Source organism: Mirounga leonina, unplaced genomic scaffold, assembly GCF_011800145.1.
Source record: "Mirounga leonina isolate KUSES-001 unplaced genomic scaffold, KU_Mleo_1.0 Mir_199, whole genome shotgun sequence".
In the NCBI taxonomy this organism is placed as follows: Eukaryota; Metazoa; Chordata; class Mammalia; order Carnivora; family Phocidae; genus Mirounga; species Mirounga leonina.
Window position 1 is genome coordinate 1,168,131 of NW_023270498.1, and position 6,612 is coordinate 1,174,742.

The 6,612-nt window shown below is 50.5% G+C and overlaps 1 pseudogene; it reads right to left on the reverse strand.

Moving 5' to 3' along the window:
- Nucleotides 1–5,420: 5,420 nt before the first annotated feature.
- Nucleotides 5,421–6,150, reverse strand: LOC118024584 (annotated as a pseudogene).
- Between the last annotated feature and the right edge of the window lie 462 nt (nucleotides 6,151–6,612).

Consider the following 6,612-nt stretch of genomic DNA (forward strand, 5'->3'; position numbering starts at 1 on the left):
TTTCTTTCTTTCTTTCTTTCTTTCTTTCTTTCTTTCTTTCTTTCTTCTTTCTTATGTTAATCACCATACACTACATCATTAGTTTTTGATGTAGTGTTCCATGATTCATTGTTTTTGTATAACACCCAGTGCTCCATGCAGTACGTGCCCTCCTTAATATGCATCACCAGGCTAACCCATCCCCCCACCCCTCTCTCCTCTAGAACCCTCAGTTTGATTCCCAGAGTTCATAGTCTCTCATGGTTCGTCTCCCCCTCTGATTTCCCCCCTTCATTTTTCCCTTCCTTCTCCTAATGTCCTCCATGCTATTCCTTATGTTCCACAAATAAGTGAAACCATGTGATAATTGTCTTTCTCTTCTTTGCCTTATTTCACTTAGCATAATCTCCTCCAGTCCCATCCATGTTGATGTAAAAGTTGGGTATTCATGCTTTCTGATGGCTGAGTAATATTCCATTGTATGTATGGACCACATCTTCTTTATCCATTCGTCTGTTGAAGGGCCTCTCGGCTGTTTCCTGAGATTCATCCACAATGACTTCGTATCGGAGCTGCCTTCCTATCCCCTGCCGTGCGGTATCCTCCGAGTCATGGGGCCCAGGCCCTACTCACCGGCACTGAGCACCTGGGGGCCAAGAGCCATCCATGGCTTGTGTTCTGATCAGCACTTCAGATCAGTTTCAGGGTTCCATATTCCTAAGTAATGGGGCTCGTTGACCTACGTACCAGAGTCACCTACCACACCGTGCAAGGGCCACCGTGGCGAGTCACTCTGGCCGATGTTCAGTTCCCACGTGTGGCTGGCCTGTCGCTGTGCGTGTCACCAGCCCTCCAGAGGAGAATCTGGGATGATCTCCTGGGTGAGCTGTGTGCCCCAGACCAAGAGGATAGGGACTTGGTGCCCATCTTGCTGTCCTGATGCAGGAGATCCCCCCACCCCCACCCCCGGCCCTGCAGGATGCCCAGGTGTTCCTGGACAAGGAACTGGCAGAGTCCGCCGTGCCCACAGGTCTGAGCAGGGTGGAGCCTGACTTGCACTGGGGTGTAGACAGCAGTGCGGAGGGGGGTTCCAGGTGGCTTCGGGGAGACAGGTGGCACCACCTGGAGGCCAGGGCCTGGAGGCCAGCTGAAGGACGCTGAGCCTTGTTGTATTTTGGATTTCAAATCAAAGATTTCTGCTGGCAGACTTGTGTTCTCCCGCCGTCTGTCCTGGTGCAGAAGCTGGCAGTGCCTGGTGGAAGTTATGGAGAGGTGCAGCTGTTGGGCGTGAGGGCAGATGGAGTGGCGGGCTGCCCCTTTCCCTCTCCACCTCCCCTCCTTGCCCATGGCTTTGCCCGGACGGGCGGCCTGATGTGAGCGCTGTGTCAGGGTTCCCCTGCCGGAGAACGGCCTGCTGGCCCCTGAGGGTCCTGCTGAAGGCTCGCTCCTCGTCAGCTCCAAGATCACAGGAAGGAGCCGCCTGGTCCTTGTTTCAGCCCCAAACATGCCCTCTCCCGGGGCAGGTGGGTTTGCACCCTAGATGGTCCTGGCAAAGAGCCTGGGCTGTGGAAGAAAATGGACTTTTCCCATCAGGCTTGGGAGATTCCTTCAAAGTTCATGCTTTGGCTCACGATGTGCTCTTGCAGGTTGGTTTTAAAAACTGCACAGATGCTCATTCATCCTTTTTCCCACGGGCAGACTTAAAACAGTCGTCAGTACTTCAGATGTCTGGGCTTGCTGGAAGCACGGCTACCCTCAAAACCACACCAGGGAGCAAGACTGGGGGGGGTCTGCACTGGAGTTCCTCCCCCCATCCCTCCTCCCCCTTCCTACGACTCAACCCAGATGCCCCTATGCATTCAATCTTTTATTGTCATCAATACCGATTCATATTTACTCATCTCGTATTCTGGATTCTAACCCAACACTACTTCACTTAGTTGCTCAAACTGTTTTCAGCGTTGGCGGCCGGTCCGTCCGCGGGTGGGGTCTGTGCCCCTTGGACGGAGCGCCCATCATGTTTGCCGCCGCTGTTCTCGAGTTTGAACACATCCCCACTTTTGGGGACTATGCACAGTCCCGGCTCATCTCCTGCACTTCCTGCCCTGGGACCAGTCGTTTCTCCAGGGAGGGAGCCTTAGATCCTTTCCTTGGGGAATGGTGTTGAATCCCGATCTGGGCGCCAGGGTGCTCTCCCTCGCCTGCAGTCTCTCTCAGCTCACAGCCAGACAACGTGTGGGTATTTTTCTGTAAATCTGTGCGTGTCCATCCACATCGACATGCAGCTTCCCAGGAGTTCACCCCCGGGGCGCCTGCCTGGGCCATCTTGGCCCCAACCTCGCGTTCGTCTGGGGTCCCCACGGCAACAGCGAGAACCCTCGCTCCCGCCACCTGCCACCCACTCGCTGGAATCCTCAACCCCGGGACATGGACGGCTTCAGCGTTGTTCAGCCTCCCACTGCTCTTTTCTGCCTCCTATCTGTGTGTCTTGCACACGGACAGCACCTGTACGTAATTCCTCCCTATTTCCACGTGACCATTTTAGGAGGAGCTCCATACCCGTCTGCGGGATAAATAGATGCAAACTCTAGAGTACTGCTCACAAGAAAAGCCAGTGCTGATGGGTATGAACATGAGTGGGAGGCAGCTGGAGTGAGCAAGGTGTTCCCCGACTGAATAATGGAAGGAAATTAGTGAGGTGGATTGCTTCTGGATCCTGTGTCATTTCCACGTGAAATGCAAGATGACGACGCTCTAACTCATCACCCCCTTTCACCCGGTGAGCGCTGTAGATGATGTTGGTGGGTGACACGAAGAATGTGACTCTCCCTGGGCTCCTGGGTACAGAGCGGAGAAATAAAGCATCCCTGTGTCAGTCAGGGGTGAGGGGAAACCAGGGGAAAATCACGGGTCTTTAGCAGAAACCGAATTCTGAAAGTGTGAGTATAGACTAGGACTGATATTTGTTGCTTCTTCTTTTTACTTTAAATATATCTTCTATATGTTCCTGAAAGACAGTATATTATCTTTGCAATGTAAAGAAAATAGTTATTTAAAAGACATTTTCTCGGATGCACCGCTCTGCCCTGGGGGATGAGATTTCCACTCTCTGGAGCCGTTGTTGAGAGACTGGTGGACCAGAGGCTTGAGCGCTCCTTCATGGCTCCACGCTGCATGGGTGGAGAGCTGCGCTTTTGTTCCCAGTTTTAAGGTCATGTGGCAAAGCTTAAATTTTCACCAAGGGAAGAGAGGTGTTATTACCGTTGAGTATTCTGTGCACAACTGGAAAGGAGGAGCTCCATAAACCCTTAGATGTGGTGAGACCACAGTGCAGACCCTCAGCTTCCCTTACACACTCCCGTGCCTGTGGATGGGGCGGCAGGGACTCTAGAAGCAGCCCCACGGTGGGGGTGTGATGGGACCGTCCCTGCTGTTGCAGAGACCCTGTGACATCAGAGGGACAGGACTAGAGCCTGTGGTCGATGGAAAGCTGGAGGCTCCGAGCTTGGTGGCCATGCAATGACAGCACCTGATGTGTATATTGCCAGGCTGGGCTCGTGAATCACATACACGTGTTAGCAGAAGGACGACGAGAGAGGGTGGTGTTGGATGGTGTGGCTGGAAGACCAGGTCTCAGGTCCAGCAGGAATATAAACGTCCCATTTTCAAGCATTCAGTGTGATGAGGTTTGACAAACACTACGGTGGTGAGATCATTACCCACATCAAGAGAGAACATTTCCACCACCCCAAAGCTTGCCTGCCTCAGCAGCCGGTGATCCACCTGGTCCCTGTGCTGAACAACCACTGATTGGATTCTGCCACCGCACATTGCTTGGGATGTTTTCAATTTCATAAAATGGAATTACACCACGAGAAGTCTCTTCCGTCGGGCTTCTGTTGGGCTTCTGTCTACGAGTATTTTTAAGTTTTCACGAGGTCAGGGCTTTTGAGGGAAACATCCTGGCAATGGGGCTGTAGGCTGGCTGATGGTAAGCCCACCAAGGAAGTTAGAGACTCTCGTTTCTCCAGAGATGCTTACCATTTCTCCCCAGAGCCACTGGCTTACATTCTAGAGGGGGAGGGCCTGAGGGTCTTCCCCTCTTCCTGACACAGGCCTGGCTTCACCAGAAAGGTGAAGTTTCTCTCCTGCTCCAGAAGGGAAGATGGGCAGCTGTGCCCCCAGACCCACGTGAGCTCCCAAATCTGGCACAACCTTGCTGCTTGCCCAGGTGTCACCTGCTCTCACAACATCACCCTGTGGGTGGTTGGGGCCTGGGGACCTGAAAGTAGTTGTAGGTGTCCCTAACCTGGAAACCACGTGTGTCCTGTTGGGAAAACCAACCAACCAATAAATATGTGCATGAAAACTCAATTGCTTCCCTTGCTCAGGCTAATGTTGGAGAGACTCATCATGTCATGCATGCACCCTGGCTTCCTCTTTTTTTTTTTTTTTAAAGATTTTATTTATTTATTTGAGAGACAGAGAATGAGAGAGAGAGCACATGAGAGGGAGGAGGGTCAGAGGGAGAAGCAGACTCCCCGCTGAGCAGGGAGCCTGATGTGGGACTCGATCCCAGGACTCCAGGATCATGACCTGAGCCGAAGGCAGTCGCTTAACCAACTGAGCCACCCAGGGGCCCTGCACTCTGGCTTCTTGTCACTGCTGAGTAGTATTGACTTGTGTAGACATGGAACAGACTGTTTATCCACTTGCCTGTTTATAGACACTTAGCACTGCGTCCAGTGTTTCAACCTAAATGTTTGACCCTGATAACAAGGCTTCAGTGTATATACATTTTCGTGTGCGTGTGTGTGCAAGTGTGTGTTTCATTATCGTCAACCTTTGCAATTTTCTACTTCCGTTTGAACTTTTGGGCAAAGCTTCCATCGGAATGCTAATAGACAGGTTGTCCTGGCATGTCCCGCAGTAGCTTGCCTACACGTGACCCTAAAAGCCAGATGGCACCTGGCAAGGAAGGTGGGCCCTCGCGCGTGTCCACCTATGGTTCCAGGAACAGACCTGGAGATGTTACAAGCAACTCCTTCTTACAATTCCTGCCTGCAGTATCTTTGGTTTTCACCCTTTACTATCTATAAGAAGTCAGTTTTGAATTCGAAGAATGATGTGCAAGACTTTCCAAGGATGTGTGCGTCTTTTTCATTTCACTTGGATAAATCCCGAGTAGAACTGCCAGGTCACATGGGAATGAGGTGCTTGGCTTTAGTACAAATTACCAGACTTGTGTGAGGGGGTTGGACCAGTTTATGTTCCCACCAGACCTCGCCGATGCTCGATATGACAAATGCTGTGACTTTTAGCCACTCAGGAAGGCATGTGGGGCATTGGTGTCTTTACGATATTAATGGCACTGCCCATTTGGATTGTATCACCAGATATCTTGTGTTAGTGACATTTTATTCACAGGCCCCCCAACCTTGATCTATGGGGAGTCTGTCTCTTTCCAACACACCCTGTGCAAGCAAGCGTTACCCTTAACAGCACCCAATAAATAGGCTGGTGCCATGCCAGAGATTTAAGCTACTGGAATTTTTCTTTCTTTCTTTCTTTCTTTTTTGGCCAATGCACACTTTATATGTCTTTTTTTTTCTTTTTTTCTGTATCATTATTTTTAATGTCCAGAGTTTACAATATGAGGGCCAGATCTTTCTCCCCAACTCAAGTTTATAAATTCTCAATTGGCTTGTGAGGCCAATAGGGATACTTCTTCTTGTCTAATTTGGTTTCTGGGAAGACTTCATTCAGGTCCTCAATGGTCATCTGATCAAATGGAATTATGTTCCTCATCTTCTCCATCTCTTTTTCATATTCCTCAATCCTGGCCTTTGAGAGAGACAAAAACTCGGCACAACTGTTCACATCTTCTTTTTCTTCAGCATCCACTGGAACAGTATATTTATCCTTTGGCACAGGAAACTTCAGGGCCTTAAACTTCTTCTCAAAGTCATCTACCAAACCAGCCTTCGCCACATTGGCCTTGTTGTAAGCCCAGTCGATAGCAGGAGGTTTCTCAGGGAGAGTAGCCAACTTGGAGGTAAGTGTCTCATTCCAGGATTTCAGGGAGTTAGCAATGGCCTTCTGGTTTTGGGGTATGATCTCCCCAAAAGCTACTCAGTCAATGGTTTTTAGAGCAAGTTTTTATGCAGCCATCTTGAGATCCTTCACCGATTCCAGCAGCCCAGAATCCCACACTTTATATGTCTTGATCAATCTTGACCACACTCCACTTAACCATGAACAGAGGTTATTTGTTTTTAACACATTTTAGATTTTCGATGGCTCTTCTCCTGCCACATTGCTTCTCCCCTAAATACTTGGCCATTATCAGCTACTCATAGTGATCGGTCTTGTTTTCCCTTCTCGCTTCTGCTCTGAACCCAAGGACTCGAAACTCCTCTCTTCCAGGGAGTGGAAGTGCTCTGAAATGTCAGCTCCACAGTGTGACATGGCCGTCATGTCTCTGGTCTCCCGACCTGACCCACCCAGCACAAAAGGCAGGGTGTCCCTTGCAGGTCTCGTGCTCCAGACCGCAGCTCCCCGTCGGCTACCTGTCGGGGAACCGGCAGCTTTGCTGACTTGGCTCAGTCAGCGAGCTGAACGTGCTCCCCTGGG